This window comes from Cibotium barometz, chromosome 7 (assembly GCF_041138505.1).
Source record: "Cibotium barometz isolate CiBa-2024 chromosome 7, ASM4113850v1, whole genome shotgun sequence".
Taxonomy (NCBI): Eukaryota; Viridiplantae; Streptophyta; class Polypodiopsida; order Cyatheales; family Cibotiaceae; genus Cibotium; species Cibotium barometz.
The window spans coordinates 6,397,895-6,422,500 of NC_141052.1; positions in this window are offsets into that span (position 1 = coordinate 6,397,895).

Consider the following 24,606-nt stretch of genomic DNA (forward strand, 5'->3'; position numbering starts at 1 on the left):
ATTTTAATTATTTTCTTAATGATAAGCATTATCCCTTAGAAAAATTGAGATTTATCAGTCATAGCAGCGGAGCTATGGCAAAATTTTTATAAAAATTATGCATAAAATAATCTCATTCAAAGCATAAAAAGAGGACTTCCTACCATATTCTAGGAATTATCATCCTAGATGAATTGAAAGAATTTCATTACAATCATGAAGAAATTGAATTTTAATATTAGGCATAATGGATAAATTTTTATATCAAAAGTGTTATTTTTACCATTTTTATTTCATGCATAGAAGTATGCATAATGGATAAATTTTTATATCAAAAGTGTTATTTTTACCATTTTTATTTCATGCATAGAAGTATGCATAATGGAAAAATTTTTATATCAAAAGTGTTACTTTTATCATATTGGATTTCATGCATAGAGGTATGCATAAAAGTTGATTATTTTATTATAAAAGTGTGACTTTTATCATAATTGAATTTCATGCATATAGGTATGCATAAAAGATATTCTTTTTATACTAAAAGTGTGATTTTCCTCATAAATGGATTTTATGCTTAACTTAGATGCATAAGAGAAATTTTTTTATTCTAAAAGTGTAATTCCTACCAAATTGAATTTATGCATAAGAAGATGCATAAAAGATTGATTTTTTTAATTCAAAAGTGTCATTCTCATCTAAATTGAATTTATGTATAGAAAAATGCATAAAAGATTAAAATTTAATTCAAAAGTGTCATTTTCATTAAAAATGAATTTATGCATAGGAAGACGCATAAAAGATTGATTTTTACTTTGAAAGTATTAATCTCCTTAAATAGAATTTATTCATAAATAAATGTGTAAAGAAATCTTATATCAAATGTAAGAATTCTCTTGTATTCTATAAATAGATAAGAGATGTGATAAGATGTGATAAGAGGTGTGATAAGATACTTATGAAATAAGTTAGGAGGTGATAAGAGATGTGATAAGAGGTGTGATAAGAGGTGATAAGATGCTTATGAAATAAGTTAGGAGGTGATAAGATGAATTAAGATGTGTATGGGGGGATGAGGTAAGAAGTGTATGTGATAGGATAAGATGTATATGGGTCGTGATAGGGCGAGAATGGATGTGATGTAAAAGATTAGATGTGAAGGTATATGGGGTTATATAAATGGGAATGTGGAAATGGATGTATGTATGTGGATGTGTGGATGTGGAGATGGAGTGTGGATGTATGAACGTGAAAATGGATATATGCATGAAGATATATAGGCATAGATGTGAATGTGGATGTAGATGTGGATGTATAGATGTGAATGGATGTGGATGTATAGATGTGAATGGGAATGTGGATGTGGATGAATGTGAATGTGGATGTAGATGTGGATGTATAGATGTGAATGTGGAATGTGGATGTGGATGTATGTATGTATGTGGATGTAGATGTGGATGTATAGATGTGAATGGGAATGGGGATGTGGATGTATGTGAATGTGAATGTAGATGTGGATGTATAGATGTGAATGTGGAATGTGGATGTATAGATGTGGATGTATGGGAATGTGGATGTGGATGTATGTGAATGTGAATGTGGATGTGGATGTATGTATATATGTGGATGTATGGATGTGTATGTATGAATGTGGATATGGGATGTGGATGTATAAATGAGGATGTGAAAATGGAGGTAAGCATGTAGATGTGGATGTATGGATGTGAATGTGGATGTGGATGTGGATGTATGGATGTGGATATGGATGTGTATGTATGAATGTGGATATGGGATGTGGATGTATAAATGAAGATGTGAAAATGGAGATAAGCATGTAGATGTGGATGTATGGATGTGAATGTGGATATGGATGTGGATGTATGGATGTGGATATGGATGTGAATATATGATATGTGATGTGAAGGAATTTGAAGTGAAGAGATGGAAAATGAGGTGATTGGATGAGTACACATATAAATGGAATGTGGAATAAGTAATGTGGTTTAATGAGGAACAATGTGGAAAAATGAGAGTTAATATAGAAACTGTATTTGTAAACTGTTTGTAAATGCTGTTTGTAAATGGCTGTTTTATGTCAAGAATGCTGGGGAAGCATTTTGACCATCTTGTGATTAAGGTCGTGGAGACCTAACTGATAAAGTTGCAACTGCTGACGGAGAGTCAATGGAGGACGTCTCGCGTAGCAAGGTCGACCGAGGTCTTGACCAGCCTCGGTTCGATTAAAATGGTGAGCTTCCGGTACGGTGGATGAGGGACCAAGGAAGCGGCCTATGAGTGAAGCGCTAGGTCACCTGCGAAGGATCCTAGAGGGTGCTGACCATACGGTGCTCGGGCTCTGGGTCGCCTAGGATACCCACGCGTGCGTCGAGGAAGATATTGGAACAAGGAGTAAGAGTTGTTTTGTGAAACCGGGCATGGATCTGGTTGACTGACCTTGCTGGTCCTCAACGGATGAGTCCATGGCTCTTTTATATGGATCTGTTGGTTGATCTTGCTGATCTTCAACGAGAGTCCATCTTGATAAGTGATTATATTGCCGAGTATTATGGGCTAGGAACTATAGAAATGGCCCCTGAGTGGTCAGGTGGTGAGCGTTCTAGTTGCCAATGATGCCATAGATACTCTAATGAAGGAATGATGGAAAATTTGAGAATCAATCGGATAATTTGGAAGACTGTGATCAGTGGTACTATGGTTTCATTAAAGGATTGTTTTAAAGTTAGCTGATGCTAAGAAAAAGGCAATTTCATATTGGGTGTGTAAGTGGTGTGCCTAATTTTATGTTTGCATGAACTTCCGGCTAGGGGGCCTTGGAACTCTTTTCCTTGGTACCCGGGACAAAATCTAACCAAATTCCAAATTGGATCCCATCACTACAGTGGTTGGGCGGTTGGCTAACCCATGGGATCGGATGGGGTTAGGCTGGACTGATGGATCCGTAAATCGAGACTTAATTTCTATTATTACGATAGATGAAGTAAATCCCGGATAGAAATTGTTCTATGGATAGGAATCAACGGCTGTGCCTCTTGATGGGGAAAAAAGCGTTGATCCCAATGATCCAAGTGCAAGTTCTTCCTTGATTTGACCAAGTACCGTTAAAGGTGCAGTCAGATCAGTTTGATCAGTAATGATCTTGACTACGTTAGAGTAAAGAGTTATCCTGGTGGAATCGCCCGTGCTTTCCGGGTAAAGGAAGTTTTTTCGGTTTCGGTTTTGGACAAACCGACGGATTAGTCTCTTGTCCGGATATCCGTGGGCGAGGCCCCGAGTGTGGGACCCCTGTCCCGCGCGAGAAGTGCTACTTCCGCTGCTAGTACCCCGAATCCGTTGCTCGGTGGGAACAGGGATCTCACATGTGGCTACCTGTGCTGGTCCTTCGCTTTGCTTTGCTTTGGCCGCCGCCGCTAGTCCTTCGCTTTGCTTGGCTGCTGTGCTAATTGTGGTGGCCAACAATCTTAGGACTAGCCATTATTGCTAACCTTAATTAAATGCCACGTTAGTAGCATTTAATTAATACACCTACAATAAAAGTGGCAAACATACACCTACAATAAAAATATATACTCATGTAAAATATTTAATTTATAAGGTTTTTGATTTAAAAAATTTTAGTATCAAACCTATTATATCTTCTTTCTTTGGTGGTGTAGGGCATGTGTCCATGCATCCATCCCTCCTCACATGCCTTAGCAAAAACGACCTTTCTTTGCTTGGTGCCATCCATAGAGCCCCTACACCCCCCCTTCTCTTTGAGAGCCACAATTGTAGAAGTGCTACTATGTCTTCTTTCCACAGAATTGTGTCTACTCTTTTGATCATAGTAGTTTTGTGAGCCCTTTATGCACATCATTTTTTTTAATTGTGGGAAGATGTTGTGAGCTTTGCATGCAAAGACCCTCTCTCCTATTTCCATAGATAGGCATCTCTCTCTCTACAACACGCTTGTATGCCTATCTACTTCCATAGATAGCCATCTCTCTCTCTACAACACACTTATATGCCTCTTGGCATCTTCAAGGTCTCTATGTTACAAGAGAATTTCGAGGGCCTCTCTCTCTCTCTCTGTGTTTCCATGGGCAAGCAAGGGCCTGTATCTCTTTCTGTTTCGTATAGTCATGCTCGGACAAGGAGCATGTCTCAATAAACTTTAATGTGAGTCTTTTCAAGATGGCATACCAACTTGAAAGATCAACCTAAAAATTTCTTTAAATTGATTGCTTTTAATTTGGTTGCAGTTGTCCTAACTATGTATAAAGATAGCAAATTTTCATATGATTCTATTGGGCTTTTCAAAGATTTCTTTGAAGGACAAGATAGTCATATCTCCCCTTGAAGCTTTCCTCTTGACAAAAAATGCACCACCGCCTACATCCAAGTCTTATTCACTAGCACAAGTGTTGCTTTCTTTCTATACAATCAAGGTCAACCAATATATAATCAAGGCTATTTAAACTCTATCAATGAGAGGAGTTAATGAGTCAGAGTAAGTGTTATTGCTCGTCGCGACCATTTCAAACTCATCTTCTGACCTCAAAAACTATTGTTGCAACAACTAACTTATTCACTTATGTGGAATACAAGATCCATCTATAGAATCCTGGTTTGGTGGGCCTCCTCTCCATAGCATCTTGGTTTGGGAGCATGATTGGCATCATTATAGGTACCACGTTATTAAACCTCCCTTGTCCTCATTTATTTAGAGGACTCAAGTGACCATAGAGACACAATAGTGTCTACACCCCAAAGAGCTTGGTCTAAGATACCAAGATTTGGCACATAGATCGTAGAGATCTAGGACACTCTTGCCCTTAGAGTTGTAGCGGATGTAGACTTGGGGCTTAGAGAGATCAGTTTGCTCCTTACAACCAGAAAATGGTGCCATTATCAAGGCATCCCATCACCTTGATTTAAGGGGAGAATGGAACCACTGCCATTCTCCCTTACATTCAAGGAAGAATGGAAGTGGTGCCATTCTCAAGGCCTCCCATCACCTTGACTAAAGGGAAGAATGGCACCACTACCATTCTCCCTTGCATTCAAGGAAGAATGATAGTGGTGCCATTCTCAAGGCATCCCATCACCTTCATTATTGAAGGGAGGAATGACACCATTGCCATTCTCCCTTGCATTCGAGGAAGAATGGCAGTGCTGCCATTCTCCTCCCAGCACCTTCGTTCAAGGGGGAATGGAACCATTGTCATTATCCCTTGCATTCGAGGAAGAATGGTAGTGGTGCCATTCTCAAGGCCTCCTATCACCTTCATTGAAGGGGGGAATAGGACCATTTTCATTCTCGCTTACATTTGAGGGAGAATGGCAGTGGTGCCATGCTCAAGGCCTCCCATCACCTTTATTAAAGGGGAGAATGGCACCACTTCCATTCTCCTTTACATTCAAGGAAGAATGGCATTCTCTCAAGGCCTCCCATCACCTTGGTTGAAGGGGAGAATGGCACCACTTCCATTCTCCCTTACATTCGAGAAATAATGGAAGTGGTGCCATTCTCAAGGCCGCCCATCACCTTGATTAAAGAGGGAATAATGGCACCATTTTCATTCTCCCTTATAATTGAGCAAGTATGGCATTGGTGCCATTCTCCCACAATCTTGATCTATGAAAAGCAGAATGGCACCACTGCCATTCTCCCTAAAATTTGATAGGGAGAATGGGAGTTGTGCCATTCTCCCTAATACCAGGTACTCTGAGATGGATCCTAGTAAATACTTATGCATAATTCATGACAAGATGGACACAAAGAAAACAACAATCCCAAGACTTCAGGTGAAGTCAAAGGACACTGATTCTGCTTGGCAATTACAAGTCTCTAATTGGAATGATTACTCATGGGCATGGGCATGGGCATGGGCATGGTCATTATGGACACTTCACTTCTGTAAATGGTTTTTGGCCCCTCAGATCCAAATCTTGTTGAGAAAATGTGGTGCTCATGCTAGATCAAGTGTGTGGAGGAAAAGAGCACACAAAATACAAGAACAATATCTTGCTTATTAAGTTGTTTATGTATACAACTAGGCCTTGCTCAATACAAAATGCCGCATAGCTCCACCTTTAAATAGGTGAGCTAGTGGACCTTAAGTCCATTCACACTCACACCCTTCTCTTCCCCTTCTACATAACCTTAGTCCCTTAATACCCCCCCTCAATACCAACTATGAAAGGATGGAATAGGTGGTATTGGACATAGGATGCCTTTATAACATTAGGCGTACAAGGTTTGGAATATAGGTGTGATTACATTAAGAATTAAAACAATTTCTCAGCAGAGGTAGAGGCTGATACAAAGTTTGCCTCTGACTCTTTGTTAGGACATTTAGATGTGATATGTCCCGTTTGTTTAGATTTGTTACATTTCATTTTGTTGGGATATTTGATCCAACAATTATTTGCCAAATGACCCACCTTTTTACAATGGGCACATCTTACTTTGACCACTTGATGTGACAAAGCTTGTTCGATAGTCAATGAAGTGGTTGCATTTGAAGATTCAGATGCTCCCTTTGGCCTCTTTTCTTCATCAAGACATGATTGAATAACTCCTTCGAGGGTGGGATTAGGTATGTTCTTCAGGGTGGTGACCAAGGTGGTGGGGTACACTTTCTTGACTGCTTTGAGCAAAACAGCCACACTGCATCATCTTCATCCATTCTCACATTCACTGATGCAAGTTGAGCCATAAGGCCCTTCAAGTGAGAGATGAAGGCTCCAATGCCATCTCCCTCTTTGATTTCCAAGCTAAAAAATTTGATTTTGAGTGAGATCCTGGAATTCTTACCACGAGCTCCATAAAGCTTATCAAGCTCATCCCATTTCTCCTTTACAGTCGGAAGCTGGTCCACATGGTGGATGAGTGCCTCATCTCAAGACGAAGCATGATGATGGCTTGTGCCCTCTCATCATCTTCAACATCTTCAGCCTTTGTTCGATCAATAACCTTGGTGCCGGAGATGAATGGCCAAAAGCCTTTGGACATCATCTTGTACTTGACAAGGACTTGCCAAGTGTGGAAGCCCTCTCCCGAGAACTTCTTGAGTTGAGTGTTGTCCTTTGACATTGGGTATTGAAAGAGATTATGAGAGAGTAATGGGCTGATTATGAAGAAGAAAAAACCAGAAATTTATGATATTTAGGCTTAATTAGAAAGAGAGAGGCTTATGAGAGTGCAACATTCTAATCAAGTTGAGAATGTGCATAAATAGGAGATTAAAATAGTAATTTTTATGGTTTAGCACTTAGGGTTTGTGCTTAATTACTAATTTTGATGGGGATTAGCTTCATTAGTGTTAAAGAACACTTTGGTTGGTGATTAAGATCACCATTAGTGTGTAGAAAACATAATTAGTGCTTAAAAGCACATTTTTAGTATCAAACGATACTTATTTTGGTGATTAGTTCACCATTAGTGTTTAATAATACTATTAGTGTTTAATAACACTATTAGTGTTTAAGAACACTTTATAATAACCTCCCTTTGCTGGATTAATAGATTAATTAGTGTTAAACAACACTATTAGTGCACATAAGCACATTTTAAAAGCTTTGAAGCTTGAAAGTTGATGTTGATGATGAAGCTTAATGGGAATGAGGTTTATGGATACCTCATGTGGTTTGCCACTCTTCAAAATCAAGAGAAAGAATCAGCAACACTCTTCAAACATCATTGAGTGATTAGAGCAAGGGAGGAGATGATTTGAGTAAGAAAAAATCACTCATGAAGCTTTAATGGAAAGCTTCATGGAGAAAGAAAGGAGGCGCCTGTTTTTTTGTCTGCAGCCGTCACGTTGATGCTCCATTGGAGCTCAAACCTGAGCTATGAAGTCCTTAGTCTCAATGGGCTACACAAGCCCTAAAGTCCCATGGCCTATAATGGATCACAGGCGGACAATGGTTGTACGACCATGAGCTGCAGCAGCAGCAGAAAACGGCGCTGGGTTGCTGCAGAGAAAATGCCGCCGCATGGAATCCCATGGCGACTGCCTCTCGCTCAGAGAGAGCAACCTCGTGTATGCATACATATCCAGGGTCGCGTGCTAGGTCTGCCATACAAGCTGGTAGAGCTCCTCCACTGCCAGGGGGTTGAGCTCCACAAGTGAAGAGATAAGGAAAATGAGTCAAAAAGTGACCTAATCTACACCACAAGAGTCCTAATCAACCTAGGCTCTAGATACCATGTTGAGAAAACGTGGTGCTCATGCTAGATCAAGTGTGTGGAGGAAAAGAGCTCACAAAATACAAGAACAATATCTTGCTTATTAAGTTGTTTATGCATACAACTAGGCCTTGCTCAATACAAAATGCCTCATAGCTCCACCTTTAAATAGGTGAGCTAGTGGACCTTAAGTCCATTCACACTCACACCCTTCTCTTCCCCTTCTACATAACCTTAGTCCCTTAATAAATCTCACAGTTGGCTCCCTTGACTTATGTTTGCGCAACTTGGAGAGGATGGATATGCATGCAATTGGGTACTTAGCTACTAATGGGGTCCAAGAAAGCAACAATGTTCCATTAACTAAATTCTCTAAACTCAAGAAGTGCCTTGGATTGTCATTATATTTTAGAAGGTAAGGAATCTCTCCAGAGTGGTGGGTCTGTACATTTATTACAAGAAAGTGTCACTAATGCAAACTCAGGGGATATAAATGCCATGACTTCTACTACAGATACTATAACAAGCATTGCCTCTCCTTGTTTCGTAAATTGCCAGAGAACTTACTGCTACAACTAGATAATTGTGCATCAAAGAACAAAAATCGGTACTTATTTGCATACCTTTCTCTGCTTGCAAGAGGTGTCTTCAAGACTGTTCAATTAGGCTTCTTGATGGTAGGGCACACACATGAGGACATTGACATTGATACAATGTTTAGTAGGTTTTTTGAGAAATTGAGAGTGGGTCAAATACTCACTTTTCCACATATAATGTGGATACATTTAAATTCTCTTCCAAATTCAAACCAGCACCATTTCTTCTTAAAGGGATCCCCAACTTTAAGAGCTTTGTTGATGGTTATCTTAATGATGGGCCAAGAATGCTTATGGGTCATTCTAAAACATTACAATTTTATTTCTTCATGCTTGAAGAAAAACCAATGATGCAATACAAAGTGCATCCCAAGTGCATCCCAATTCACCTGATTGGATGCCTAGAGAGGGAAGCATTGAGTTGTGGAAGAAAGATTCTCATAGACAACCACTTCTTCTAATAGGGTTTTTCCAGACATGCTACCAATGGGCTGAATTTGTAAGGGATCATTAGCAACAAGTAATGGCAGGTATAAAAGACTACAATAGGTTTTGGGAGAAGTGTGTAGATGGAAGGGATGAGACAACATCATATGAAACTTATATTAGAAAAGCCATAGATTACTGAAAAAATACGCTAGAGGAACTTAAGCATCCAATTTTATCAGAGACAAGAGTTTACTCAGATTTTTGGGCAAAGACACAATTGCCCAGATCATGTGGATGACTTCGATAGGCACAATAATGAGTTCATAGGCTATGAGAAATGGAAAAATCACTATTGTGGTCCTTTAAGTGGTAAGCCAAGGAAAGAGTCTTGCCCAATAATAGATGTTAAGAATGGAAACTTTGTCTTGGTGAGGCTATCTGGTGGTCCAATTTATCCTATATGGTCTGGTGTTTTCAAATTAGAAATCGAGGTAGATGCAACATCACCTAATTTCAATAAGGTACTAATTAAGTATTGGGGGCACCTTGTGTTAAGAAAGAAGGACTAAGTGATGCAGAAGTATATGAGGATTGTTGGAGCAAGTTTTGGGAAGATAATAAGAAGGATCCCCAAGTTTGGGAATGTGTTAATACAACTATATGGTCTTTGACGTCAAAAGTCACAAATACTAAGAGGATTAAGATTCTGCAGAATGTGCGTACAAAATCACAAGAAGGCTTGCTTAGCAATGGAGACTTGCAAATCAAATGACTTATCTGGTAATGTATTCTTACATTTACATTTCTCAAATTCTACATAATTTCTTGTACATATTTTGAAAAACGATCTTATTGATGGTGCGGGAAAGCATTGTAAAACCCTAGGAGAACATATTTTAAAAGGTGTTTATAAACACCACCCATTTGTATGATTATCAACTTGTATTAAAATCCATTGTACCCCTAATTGGTGTGGAGAAAACCATCCACTATTTGATCATTCAATCTCCCAAAGTTGTAGAATTTTACCTAAATTTAATGAAATTCATCCAATTTTAAATTCCCAAAATGTCTCCATTTGCCCAATTTATCTGATATGGCCTTGTATAAATATTTATGCATGAAGCTTTATGCATGAGGGTTTTGCATAAAGGTTATAAGCTTTATGCAAAAATCTTATGCATAAAGCTTAATCTATATGGCTGATGCACATAAGACAAATGTATTAAGCTTATGTATTAAGTTGTATGCATAAGGCTTTTGTATAAAAGTTTACTATGCATAAGCTTTATACAAAAGGCTTATGCATAAATCTTACTGTATATGGCTTATGCATAAGCTTTATACATAAATCTTATGCATAAAGCTTACTGCTTTATACATAAAGCTTATTGCTTTATACATAAAACTTATGTGGAAAGCTTACTGCATATGGCTTAAGCATTAAGATTTATGTATAATATTTATACATAAAGCTTATGCATAAAGCTTAGGCTTAAATTTTTATGCAAAAGCCAAGTATGTATAAATCTTAAGCTTAAATCCTCTTAAGCTTTATGTATAAATCTTAAGCTCAAATCTTCTTAAGCTTTATGTATATAAAGCTTAAACTTGAACCTTTATGCATGTCTTATGCATAAAGTTTAAGATTAAACCTTTATGCATAAGTCTTTTGCATAAAGGTTTAAGCTTAAACCTTTATGCAAAATCTCACTACAAGAGGAGGAGACATAGCCACACAAGCTATCTGCGCAAGGATGGGAGAGAGTAGTGAGAGAGAGTAGTGCGCATTGTAGATGGTACGTGGCTATAGCCACATGCAGTCACACTGTTAAAATTTACATGGATACCATCACTAATGCAATGAAATGACCTATGGTGGGTCAAATATTAACCACTTCATAATGGCATAAGTGTGCATTAACACGAGCTTAAAGAGCAATTAAAGATGATGATTAGAAGCACAATGTGGACATGATATTGACACAATAACCAGCTACATTCTCATTAGCACAAGCTCAATTTATACAAGTTTGTCCATGATCTACTCCACTAATTGCTCCTTGATTTTTGCCACCTCCCCTACATCTGGGGAGGACACCTCATCCTTGATTCACTCCACCTCTTTTGCTTGATTATCTCCACCTCTTCACTTTTCCCAGAATATCTCCACACATCCTAGATCTTCTCATGCTACCCTTTATTCTCTCCCAGTAGATTCCATTCACCCTTTTACTGCTACCCACTCAATTAGAGACTCTCTTTTACAACCGCTTACCAAGGACTTGTTCCCGCACACACCCATTCACTTGTATATTTCAACACCTCCCCTCAAGTTTATAAATCTAGCACACCTGGACCCGATACCAAGTTTCCCTCTTACTTGGTAGCTCGGGAGACCAGTGCCTCAATTCCCTAACTCATAGTCCTTGACACTCTCTCTCTCTATGTGTCCAAGGCTATTATACAAGTGCGCGTGACCTTGAGATTAAAGTGCTCACATATACATCTACCACATGGCGTACATCATCAGTGGCTCAGAGGTGGTTTTACTCTGTTGGGGCAAGTTACATTGGGTTGTGGGGTTTCTCTCTCTCTTCCTTATAAATTTTCACATGGCTCCTCACTTCTTGGAGCCTCACATCTTCTCTTGTCTTCAGTCTTCTTGTTGTGGCAGTTGCTCTTCACGCGTTCATGTCTTCCTTCAATGCTTCATCTAGCTCTTCTACTCGGTGTTGATCCTCCTCTTGAAAAGAGATGTTCTTCTTCTTTCATGGGGCTGGGGCCACGATCTTGACCTTCAGCTCTTGCTCCATGTGAGCAACATATTTTAATGTATTGTTGATAGATCTTTTGTGCTTTTGATGTTTATCTTGTTTAAATTGTGTCATTTTTTTAATTATTCAATGCAAGCCCAAATCTATACAAGAGGTCTTACCTATTGCCTTATTCTGGACAAGGGTAGTGTTTGATCTCATATTTACAATGATGTAATCACCCATGTGTGCCCAATACATAATGCATATAGCATTTATTCTTATGCACATTCCCAAATGCAACACTGACTGTGAATAACTTGAATTTGAGTGTGATTTGTAGGCATTAACCAAGGGAAAAATGCAAGATGCTGACTTTTAGAGTTATATCAACACCCAAATATAATTTGTAAACCCTGCATGATCCAAAATGATGAGATTTTTAACCAATTAACGACCAAATTACTTGGATCAATTTCTTTTGCTCATAGTGCAGAAAATAGAGCAACTTGATGAAGCTCAATCGGGCTTTGAATGATGGATCTTTTGTGATTTGATGGTACAGAAGGCTGGCAAGTCCCCAATGGCACTAATGAACCACCAATGCTTGCAATTTAGCAGAGGCTTATCTCTGCTCACTATGTAGAAAATTGGTGTGCTTGGAGCACTCAATTGATCAATTTTCACTTATCCAACTTCAAGGGGCTCTTGGGGGAGTCTATAGCTGCAAGTATTCTTGATTTTGAAGCCCAATATTACCACATAATATTCAATAATCAAGGAGACTTATTACCTTCTTCCTTGGTACTCTGTAGCAAGATAGGTGTTTGATATTTCATTGATTGTGTGCAGCTCCCTTCACCATTGGCTTTCAAACTTTATGACATTCTTGTACACTCCTAGCCACCCCTCCGTGTGTGAGGAATTAGCAAGATATCAACTGTAGACGGTGGCATTTCGTTTTTCCCTAAATCTTGACATTTTCTGTTGTTCTGGCTGCCCCGACGATGATTCGTGGTGGCAAATTTCTTCGATTCCTTCATGTGGCGTGTGCGTCGATGAGCCTAGATCAAGGCCCAAGAGCTTTCACAAGCTTTGGTTGAGAATGTGGTGAGCATTTGATGCTCCAAGGGCTAGTGGTGCACAGAGGACTATGGGCAAAGGAAAGTTAAATGAGGTCTAGATTATAATTAAATGCTAATTAAGAATTAATATCACTAATCCTAATCTATCCAAGCCTAAACCTAACCTTGGCTCTGATACCATGTTAAAATTTACATGGATACCAACACTAATGCAATGAAATGAGCTATGGTGGGTCAAATATCAACCACTTCATAATGGCATAAGTGCGGATTAACTAGAGATTAAAGAGCAATTAAAGATGATGATTAGAAGCACAATGTGGACATGAGATTGACACAATGTGGACATGAGATTGACACAATAACCAGCTAGATTCTCATTAGAACAAGCTCAATTTATACAATTTTGTCCATGATCTACTCCACTGAATGCTCCTTGATTTGTGCCACCTCCCCTACATCTGGGGAGATACCTCATCCTTGATTCACTCCACCTCTTTTGCTTGATTCTCTCCACCTCTTCACTTTTCCCAGAATATCTCCACACATCCTAGATCTTCTCATGCTACCCTTTATTCTCTCCCAGTAGATTCCATTCACCCTTTTACTGCTACCCACTCAATTACAGACTCTCTTTTACAACCTCTTGCTAAGGGCTTGTTCTCGCAGACACCCATTCACTTGTATATTTCAATAGTCACGTAGCTATAGCTGCGTAATGTAATTTAGGATTTCAAATCCCATGCATGATGCTGCTACATATCTCATCTTCTCCTCCCAAGGTGGTTGCAGCTCAATTCTTACTACTGCAAACCCTAGCCATGGTACCCTACTCCCTTGCCCCTTGCTATAATTCCCTTCTCTTTGCCACGATGCCCTTGTCCTTGCCCTTCTCCTTGTTATGATGCCCTTCTCCTTGACCCTCCCACAATATTTCTTCTTCTCCTTTCCTCTTTTTTCAAGCATAAGCCCTCTCCTCTTGCAAGCCAAAATCCCTCCTCATTAAGCCTCTCCTCTCCTTTTCTCACAAGGAAAAGGCCTCTCCCCAAGCCTCTTCTTCCAAGGAAGGTAAGGTTTTCCATTACTCTATGCATGTTTTTTTTAATCTATTGGATTGAATACATGCATAATAAAATAAATCACATAATTATTACTATCTCTTCTCTTATTGGTGGCTAGGTTTAAGATAATTCGTTCTTTGACTACTTTATTACTAATCTCTTCTCTTATGGCTAGGTTAAGAGAATTCATTCTTTGGCTACTTGAACCTCTCTTAGGTAACTACGCCCTCTTGCAAGCATTAGAGGTAAGAAACTTTCTTTCATTCATGCTTTCAAAGTACCTCCAGGTGCCAGGAATTTCTTTTTCTTTAGTACATTATTGTTTGAAGCTTATGCATGCATGCTTTAATAAAGCATGCATTCATAAGCAAAGGCTTATACATAAGCGCCTTTATTAAGCTTTATGCATGGGTTTATGCAGAAGATCATGAAAAGGCTTTATGCATAAAGCCTAAAAACCTCTACATTAATAGTATGCATTAAGCTTATGCATTGGCTTAATGCATTCAACTTATGCATAGGCTTTATGCTTTAAGCTTAGGCATAGGCTTAACGCATTAAGCTTTAAGCATTAAACTTATGTATAATCTTAATACATTAAGAATATGCATTAATCTTAATTCATTAAGACTATGCATTAGTATTAATGCTTGAAGATTAATGCATTAAGCTTATGAATAAGCTTAATTAATACATTAATATTATGCATAAGACTTATTAATGCACTAAGCTTATGTATAAGCTTAATACACAAGCCTTATGCATTAAGCTTAATGTGTTAAAAGCTTATGTATAAAATTAATGCATTAAGACTGCATTAATCTTAATATAAAAGCTAAATAATTTAGCTTAATGCAGTCTTAATTAATTAATATTAATTGTGGCCTTCGGTCTAAAAAACATTGATGAATGGACCCTTGGATATGCAAAGTTTATTTACCAATGCATTAAGTATATGCATAAGATTTATGCTTTAAGCTTAATACCTTCTGCATTAAGCTTATACATAGTCTTGTGTAGGCTTAATGCATTAAGACTATGCATTAAGCTTAATGCATAGGCTTAATGCGTAAGCTTTAATAACTCATAAGCATAATTACCAGGTTAATGTTCACCTAACATAATGAATTCTTAGTTTACTTATCTCTTCTCTTATGGTGGCTAGATTACAAGAATTTACTCTTTGGCAACTTGAAGCTCTCCCAAGCAACAGTGCCTTCTTGCAAGCATTAGAGGTAAGCACCCTTCTTTCATTCATGTTTTCATAGCCCCTTCGGGTGTCAGGGCTTTCTTTTTCTTTAGTACGTTCTTTTTTGAAGCTTGTACATGCATGCATGAGTAAAGGCTTTATGCATAAGCCTTTGTTAAGCTTTATGCATGGGCTTATGCATTAAGCCTTTGTGCATAGTCTTAAATCTATACATAAGATTTATGCATAATCCTTTATTAAGGTTTATGCATGGGCTTATATATAAAGCTTTATGTATAAGCTTTATATACGAGCTTATGCAAAGGCTTTAAACTTAAAGCTTATGTGCACAGGCTTTAAACTTTAAGCTTATGCATAAGCCTTTACATAGGCTTTAAGCTTAGGCATATACTTTATTAATGAGCTTTAAGCTTATGCATAAGCCTTTGCATAGGCTTCAAGCTTTATGCATGAGGCTTTAAGCTTATGCATTGTACTTAAAAAAGAATTGTCCTAAGTCCCAAGGACGAGAACTTATTGGGAATGGTAATGATAAGCTTAAAGGAATGCACACTTGAATTACTTTCATTGGGAAAAATACTTTTAAAAAGATATTTACGTAATACACTAACATTTGAGCATAAAGAAAAATTTATTGCATTGCAAGGAGAGCATAATGTACTGTCTTCTCCTTTGATATGTAATATTGAGCTCCAAAAGCTTCATCAAGATAATGGAATAGAATAAATGTTTTTATTTTATGCAATGTCTCAATGTAAAAACCATTGTGAAAATTTTGATTTAAGTATTCGTGAAGTAGTTAATTCTTCTTTAAACAATTTATTAGAAGAATTTAAAGATGTTTTTTCGCAAACATTGCCAAAAGGTTTAGCTTTGGATAGAGGGATAGATCATCCCATAGAAGTTTAAAAGGATTCAAAACCAATTAGTAAGTCATCTTATAGAATAAGTTTGACAGAAACACAAGAAGTTGAAAAGAAGTTGGTTGCATATTTAGAACAAGGCTTTATTAGGCCAATAAGTCTCTCTAGACTTTACCAATATTATTGGTGAAGAAAAAAGATGTATATATATATATGTTTGTGCATATATTATTATGGATTAAATTAAATCACAATTTTAAAAAAAAATCTATTTCCAAGATAGATAAGTTATTTGATCAATTCAAAGGTGCTAAATATTTTAGTAAGATAGATTTAAACTTTGGATATCATCAAGTAAAAGTTAGAATTGAACATGTGCCAAAAAAAGTATTTAGGACATCTTTTGGACACTTTGAGTTTTTAGTTAAACCTTTTAGTCTAGCTAATGCTCTCTACTTCTATATTTAGGAAAACATGTGGTGGTTTTTATTGATAATATATTAGTCTTTAGACAAAATGAATAAGAACATATTGAGCACCTTAGAAAAGCATTTCAATTATAGAGGAAAAACAAATTGTTTGTAAAAAAAAACTAAATTATATTAAAGTAAAAGTTGAACAAACTAATTATTCAACTTACAAAAAAGAACTATATGCAATTGTGCATGCTTTTTTAAAGTGGCATCATTATTTGTATAGTGCCAATTTAGAAGTATTATCTGTCTTAAATGGTTAAGTACTTATAAGGAGTTAAAAGGTAGGAAGGCTAGATGGGATGAAATCCTAAAAGAGTTTGATTTTAAATCAAATATAGAAAAGAAAAAATTAAGCTCGTAGGGGCAGATGCTCTAAGTCGAGCATCCATGATAAATGAGTTGAGTTCTAGTTAACTAGAAAGTGAGTTTCTAGCTCACTTAAAAGAAAAATGTGCTAATAACCCTAGCTGTCAAGTAGTTTGGAATTACTTGATTAAAATAGATAACTCTTAAATAGAAAAATGCATCTACTGTTAGTGATAAAAGGGTATCACTTAAAAATATAGTGGTTCAAAGGTATCACTTAAAAATATAGTGGTTCAAAGGAATCACTTAAAGACATGTCAAAAGTGAAAAAGATCGTTAATGCTTGGCAACGATAATTAATGCCTGGTAAAAGTGGCATGTCTATCTATGAATAAGAGTCTAAATTCTTGGAAAAGAGGAAAGACTATTAATTCTCATGGTGGTGATATAATAAAGTGATGTTTGTTTTGGCCACATTGTAAAGGTATGAGTATGTGATTGTAAAAGAAACTAATGACATGTACTCATTAGTGTGAAAAGAAAAGTTGACCATATTAAAGAGAGGCATTATTACGAGTGCTTATGGATTCCATAATGATAGACATAGTACAAGAAACCTTATAATTATTTCTATATATGCATAAAAAGTTATCAAGCAAATAAGTTGCTTGAAAAAGATCTACAAATAAAAAAAAATGTATACAAATCACAGTTGGGATCGAACTCACTCACAATCAAACTCCTACATTGGATTCACTCACAATGTTTTCCTACGTGTTTTCCTACGTGTCACACATATTCATAGAGTACACCACACGTCTCGCACGTGTCATAGCTAGTTGGATTCACCCTCCAATCAACTCGTTTGAATTAATTCTTGATGAGGGTCATCTTAGTTGGTTGTGAGTGAATCCAACCAGCTACCCTAGGACACGTGTGAGACGTGTGGTGTACTATGTGAATACGTGTCACGCATATTCATGAAAACATTGTGAGTGAATCCAATGTAGGAGTTTGATTGTGAGTGAGTCTTATAAACTCTAAGACACGTGTGACGCATGTAAAGGTTCTGTGAATTTGATCGTGAGAGCATCCAATCAACTCTAAGACACGTGTGATGCGTGTGATGCGTGTGAGGATATGTGGGAGTGAATCCACTTAAATACATAATGACATTGTGAGTGAATCCAATGTGGGAACAATTAATGTGTTTGATCACTCATGTGTGCTAATAGTTACAAGCGAGGGACGGTTGTCTTCTCAAACGGGAGGAGTATCACGAGAGTGAGATTTTTCAGAATAATTTATCATAGGAGTGAATTGAATTAATTATGTGTGATGCATGGTTCATGTGTGAAGCATGGTAGTGAATGATTTGCATTTGTTAGAATTATTTTTGTGAATGTTTTCAAAGTAATTGTGATCTAACATTATGGACTATGTTGAGTATAGATCATGAGTCCGGGACAACCAAGGTGGACATTGGACGAGATTATCTAGCCAAGCACGTGTGCTAAATATTTGATTTTGTATGGTTTGACCTATTGTACATATATTGAGCAAGGTTTATTTATTGATGAGATGCTTTAAGCATTGGACTATGGTTCAATTTTGTAAAAAGCCCAATTTTAGAAAAGCTATGCTATTTATGGCTCCAAGGACTAACTTTATTAATGTGATTTAAATACCACGTATGGGAGTGGAGCCACACACGACGTCGAGCGAGAGATTGCACCCAATCTTGTGTTCTTTGATTTATGTTTTTGTTTTATGCTATGTTGATGATGGTTTATTTGTTCTATTATTCAATTTATGAATTATTCTAATCTCAATGTACCATGGTCCTGTAAACAACGGTGGAGAAGTAAAAGAAATTTGCCAAGGAAGTAAACGGAACTGCTTTACTCTTGATTGCTTATGGTATGCAAGGTCGGTCAACTAGTACATAAGATACTAAAAGGTAATAGAACAATCTTATTTGGGAATTGTCTCTCTCGAAAAGGAGGTTATCCATAAGATTGGTTCTACTTAGTGTATACAAGTGTGCACTAGGAAAAGGGTTGATGGTAACCAAGTAAAGCTTCTGAGTGATCATGACACTCGAGAAGTAAAAAAGAGCAACGAAAAGTCATTAATTGCATACAAGCCTCTGATCAAGGATATATGCAAAGTTGATGGACATAATCATATTGGTTTGTCCTCATGTTTAGCATCCACCAAAACAAAATATTCATCTTAGAAGAAGATGTTAAAGCCGACCTTAGTGTTCTAAGGGTAACATAAAGTTCAACACCGTGTCAAATCTGTATGCTGTAATGACACTTACATGGATAGTGTGTGTTTTTAAAAGAAAAAGATACTCTCTCGTAGAAAGGGAGTTTAAGAAAACATGAACGAGGAAGTAATATTCCTCTACTAAAGAAAGTGTTTCTATAATTGAAATACTTATAAAAGAGAACTTATTCCAAGTTGAGTGGCTACACTGAAGAAAAGATTTCCTGAGTTTGTTTTCGAGAATGAAAACTTTTCTTTCAAGGGGGAGAAAATGTTATAAGACTGACAGGAAACACTATACAATAAGACTAGAAAGTATTATTTATATGTAAAAGGTTTGCATATAAATAAGATTTAAGGAATTTCAAATTGGAAATGCCTAAAGCAATGGTTAATAAGCATTAAGATCAATGTAAAAGGGATGTAGATAGTGCATAAGGGACGCCCAAAGGCCATAGAAGTAGGCGTTCCCCTTCTAGGGGGAGTTGCAGAGTCATTAGATAGTGAAAGGGCCATGCCTAGCCAGTGAAAGGTCAAGGGACTAAAGTTAGAAGGTCATGCATCACCTAGGCCTATATAACCATGTGTTAAGGGTCCATTTGGGATATGGTTGGGTGGAGAATCAAAGTTCTAGTCTTACAAGTCCTCAATCTATTGATGCAAGGAGCATTACATGCGCTAGTAGCTACGTACTGTAAAATAAAATCCCTTGCATGTGAATGTGACTTTCTCACTACTTTCTCACTAGCTATGTGGCTATATCTCGGAGGCTACATCGTCTGGCTATATCATCATCCTCTTGTAGTGCTTCTCAATGCCTAGAGTAGCCATAGGTTCACGAAGAAAGCCATAAAAGCTTGTGCTAGAATCTAATATCTCCAAGAAATGTCAAGTGTGTAATATGTCAAAACAGATATCAAAAGGTATAATAGTTATCTACTAGTTGACTTTTATAGCCACTTACCCTAAAATATGTCCACAATAGCCTATACCCAAAGCCTATGTTCCTTAACCCCAATGTCTACATGTGCTAGTGAAAAATAGCTTTGTTATAGGTAGAGCTTATCTCAAGAGTTAGCCAAAGAGAGCATCTCCTAAAGAGAAAGAATCTTTACCTTAACAAAAACCCAAACACACAAGAAAGAATATTAAATCAATATAGAGAGAGAGAGAGACATTGGATAAGTCCATAGAAAATATAAACATTTTGGTTTAAAAGGAGACACATGCCTTCTGTTTTAGAGCAGTATGCTTATGAAAGAGAGAACCATTATTATTTTGCAGACTTACTGTCTTACGAACTTACAATCTTACTAGCATAATAGCTTACAAACTTGGTCACTGGCTAATTGACTTAAAAAGCTAGGCCTGTACTGAGCTTTATAACATTTAGTTACATGCTTATTGTCTTTGGCTTACTGTCTTGTAGGGTTACGAGCTTGCTACATACTCGCCTTTTATGACCTTGGTCACGGACTTCCCGACTTTAAAGACCAAGCTTGCACTGCGCGCTTTAGAACATCTTGTTGCATGGACATAGAGTAATAGAAGTCAAGTAGTAGCCAAACAAACTAAAAGACTGGATACCATCCACTGAGTTCATCGTATCCCGGAATGATGACCATCTACCTAGAGGAGACACACGACACAGTCACATGCATTTGTAAGATCTCTACAAGAGCTTCCCTCTGTTTGGACATAATATTCGAGGACCTATAGTCAAAACAAAGGAAAGCAAGCAACAACACATTACACCAACGATTGGAGAGGGAATAGAGATTATGCAAGATAATGAACTTCTTACACAACAGAGAAACATGGGTTATTTGAAAACAAAGATGTGTGGAGTATAAAGCACATGCCTAAACCCTAAACATTTACCGAAAAATATAAAAGCATAATTTAAGAGCATTGGGTTTAGGGTTGGAGCTTATCTTAAGAGTAAGCCAAAGAGAGTATGTCCTAAAGAGTCTTTATCTCAACAAAAAACCAAGATCAGAGAGAGGGATTGAAGAGAATGAATGGAGAAGAGAGTAGAAAAACAAAGATTTTGATTGAAAAATAAAAAAGAGAGGGGCACTATGCTTGAGAAAGAGAGCACTACGCTTGTGGAAAAGCAAGGATAGAAGAAGATAAATGAGATAATGGAAGAGAAGCTAAGTAGGTCATCCAACAAGGGTACTCAAATGCAGTGCTCTAAAAAAAGTATTTCTACAAAAAGTAAAAAATCCTCAATCTAAAATTTTGAATAAAGAAAATTTTGAAAATTAAAAGGTTTTACTACTACTACCCTTATAAATTTGAAGGTATTTATACCTTCAACTCAAATTTCAAAAAGGTAATTTTCCAAATCTAAAATTAGATTTACACTAAACCCGGGTTTTTTTCGAGCACTGGTCGTGACCCAGGCGAGAGAATCTATTTTTTTCCTAGGCAACGTACAGCTATCGGCACAACTATACACGTAACTATATATGTGACACAGGCATGCTGGAAGCCACGTGTATAATTGCATGTATAGCCGTTACATAGCCAAATCATGATGTGTACAATCGATATCATTACTTGCGTCACTCTCTACAGCTACCTTTAGCGGCGATAGCCTCCATTCCCTGACAGCGAAACTTACTAAACAGGCTAATTATCTTGCGGAGTTACAGGCTTACTTGGTCGCGGGCTTGCTGACTTAAAAAACGAGACCTGCATTGAGCTTTACAGGAGTCGACTGGTTGGGCCTAGTAGCTCGAAGAATGTGGCTACCTATTACCATCTATTGAGTTCACTGTGCCGAAACGACGACAGACTACATGTAGGAGAAGACACACAACAATCGCATGCATTTGGAATATCTCTACCAGAGCTTTCGTGCGTTTCTCCATAATATTCGAAGATCTATGGTCAAAGCGGAGAACGGCAAGGCTCGAGCGACAATACATCACACAAGCACGAGAAAGACAAACCAAGAAACCAGACCATGCAACACACTGGAGCCATCAATTTTATACTGCAAACCTCAGATGCGAAAAGAAAGACAGTGCCTTCCATATCTCGTCCATGACAGGACATAGCAAAGTCTCGTCCATGACAGGACATAGCAAAGCAGTTAATCATTTGCTCCTCATAAGCTTGCATGCAAAGGGATCCAACCTGCATATTGCAACAACACGAGGAAACATAAGGAGGCCAAAGAGGAACGATAGGTGGAGCCATCCCCTCATCACGAGGGCTCCATCACGAGCCTGCAGAGAAGATGAATAAATCAACCAAGCCAAGCACAAACACACTACCGACGTTGCATAATATCACATGTAAACTGAATGACTCCAAATTATAAGTTTAAGAGGCCGTATAATGTTTTTAACGAAAAAACATTATTTGCATATTCTCTACCCACGAGCAAGTAGTAGGGTCTTCCCCGGAAAAACCCAGCTGTGGACCCTATTTATCAGCACTACAATTAATCTGCCGTGTAACTGCAAAGTGCTCTCTCTCATCTCTATTCAGACCCACCAGATTTCATAGAGAATAGAGAAAAGAAGGGTTGCCAACTTTTTTTTTAATGCAAAGAAATTTAAATTAAGTATCAAAAAAGATACAGCACCCTAAGGTGAACACTGGAGCTTATGGACTTTCCTAAGCAGTAGATCTACAGTAGCTTTAATCTTCCCTCTCTCCCTAGTCCTTGCTAATACAAGACCTTCTACCACTAGATTCCTTGCTCTCCCTATGGAGCTATAGTCACAGCTGGATCCCCTCTGTAGTATAGCATTCCTAGATTCCCATATCCTGCTTAGTATCAAGCCTCTCAGTGTTTGCCACACTTGATATATGGCAGGGTTCATCCTGCCCTTGCATCCAATGACTGCTTGCTTCCGGTTGACCTTGTCAAGCACTCCACAGTCACTGAGGATTCTGCTGACTGCTGCCCACACAGGGTACACCTCCTTGCACTCCCAAAAGGCATGCCTCATAGATTCCTTATGGGTTTTGCACCTGGGACAGTAAGGGTTCCCCTGGCTCCACTTGCTGGTTATGTCCCTAATTGGTAGTTTCCTATTCAATATTCTCCACAGGAGTAGGTCCAATCTGCCTGAGTCTGTAGAGCCCCATGTCTGCCTGGCTCTCTGCCTGCAATAATCCACTGTCAGAGTGCAGTTTTCCTTCTTCCAGGCAACAGCTATTCTCATAGCCCATTTCTGTCTAGACACCTTGGGTCTTATGCTTGGGAGGGACCAATACTTGAAGCTAACCCTTGTGGTCACCATTGGGGAGGTGGGCCATTCCCTCCTGATATTGCTCAGTACATGAAGCATTAGTCTTTGCTCTACATTGTTAAGTGCATTCCATCTACCAGCAGGGATCAGCCATTGTTTAGTAGTGGAGCACCAGATGTCCTTGAACTTTGCCAAACCCTTTGCTTCCAGCCTCTTTGCTACTCTGGGGTTAGCTTCCACTGCTGGGACACCATTTTGCATTGCATCTTTGCAAAGCCATATGCTCTGCTCAAGGGATGAGTCAAACCGGGAACCCATCCATACTGCCTCCTTAGTTGTTGCTTTCCAGCTGTTTACAAGCTTCATGGTAAGGGAGGAGTTCCAGCCCTTTAGCTTGTCAGGGTGCATTAGCTTATCAATCCAGCTTGTATTGAGCCATTGGGAGCTTTTAAGTGAGGCCTGCTCAATTCTCCACTTAATGATCTGTGCCCAAGGGTTGCCAACTTGCCAGTTTGTAAGGTCGTTCTACGTCCAACATAACATGATCCTTGGTACTTACATGTGAATAACATAATTCCCAGCGGACGCAAAACCGAAAGAGCACAAAGCTTCTAACGCACGTTCATGAATGTGATCAAAACTGCAGTAACAACTCAAGGCAATGCTTTCATGTAGCTGCTTTTAAATATATATAGTAGTAATAAGTTTAGTAGGATGACCACGCGTGCTACAATGAATTTCCTTTGAGAGGTCGGAAAGTGGGCTAGGTCTGCAGCTCTTCGGGTTCCGTCGTGTTGAAATAGTAGGAGTTTTTTCTTCGCGTCGCCTACACGATAGATTCCCGTCTGCAGACGTGCTTGGCGTTTCAGACAGTCGGACTAGATCATACTGTTGGTTGAAGGCCACTGTGTACTGAGTCGAGGCCCAAGTATACGGTCACTCTAAGTCTCAAACTATGCGTAACTTCCTTTTTCTCGAAGAGTTGTGTCCTACAGTTTTAATCATGCAAGCTAACATGGAAAGCATTATCCTTTGATTGCTTGTAAGGACAGAGAACTGCTACATGGGAGAAGATCACGGATAGAGCACAGCTAAAAGGGGCAAACACACAGTCACAACGGATGCACCAAGCGAGCGAGCTCGGCGGCATCGGCAAAGGTTCACATCAG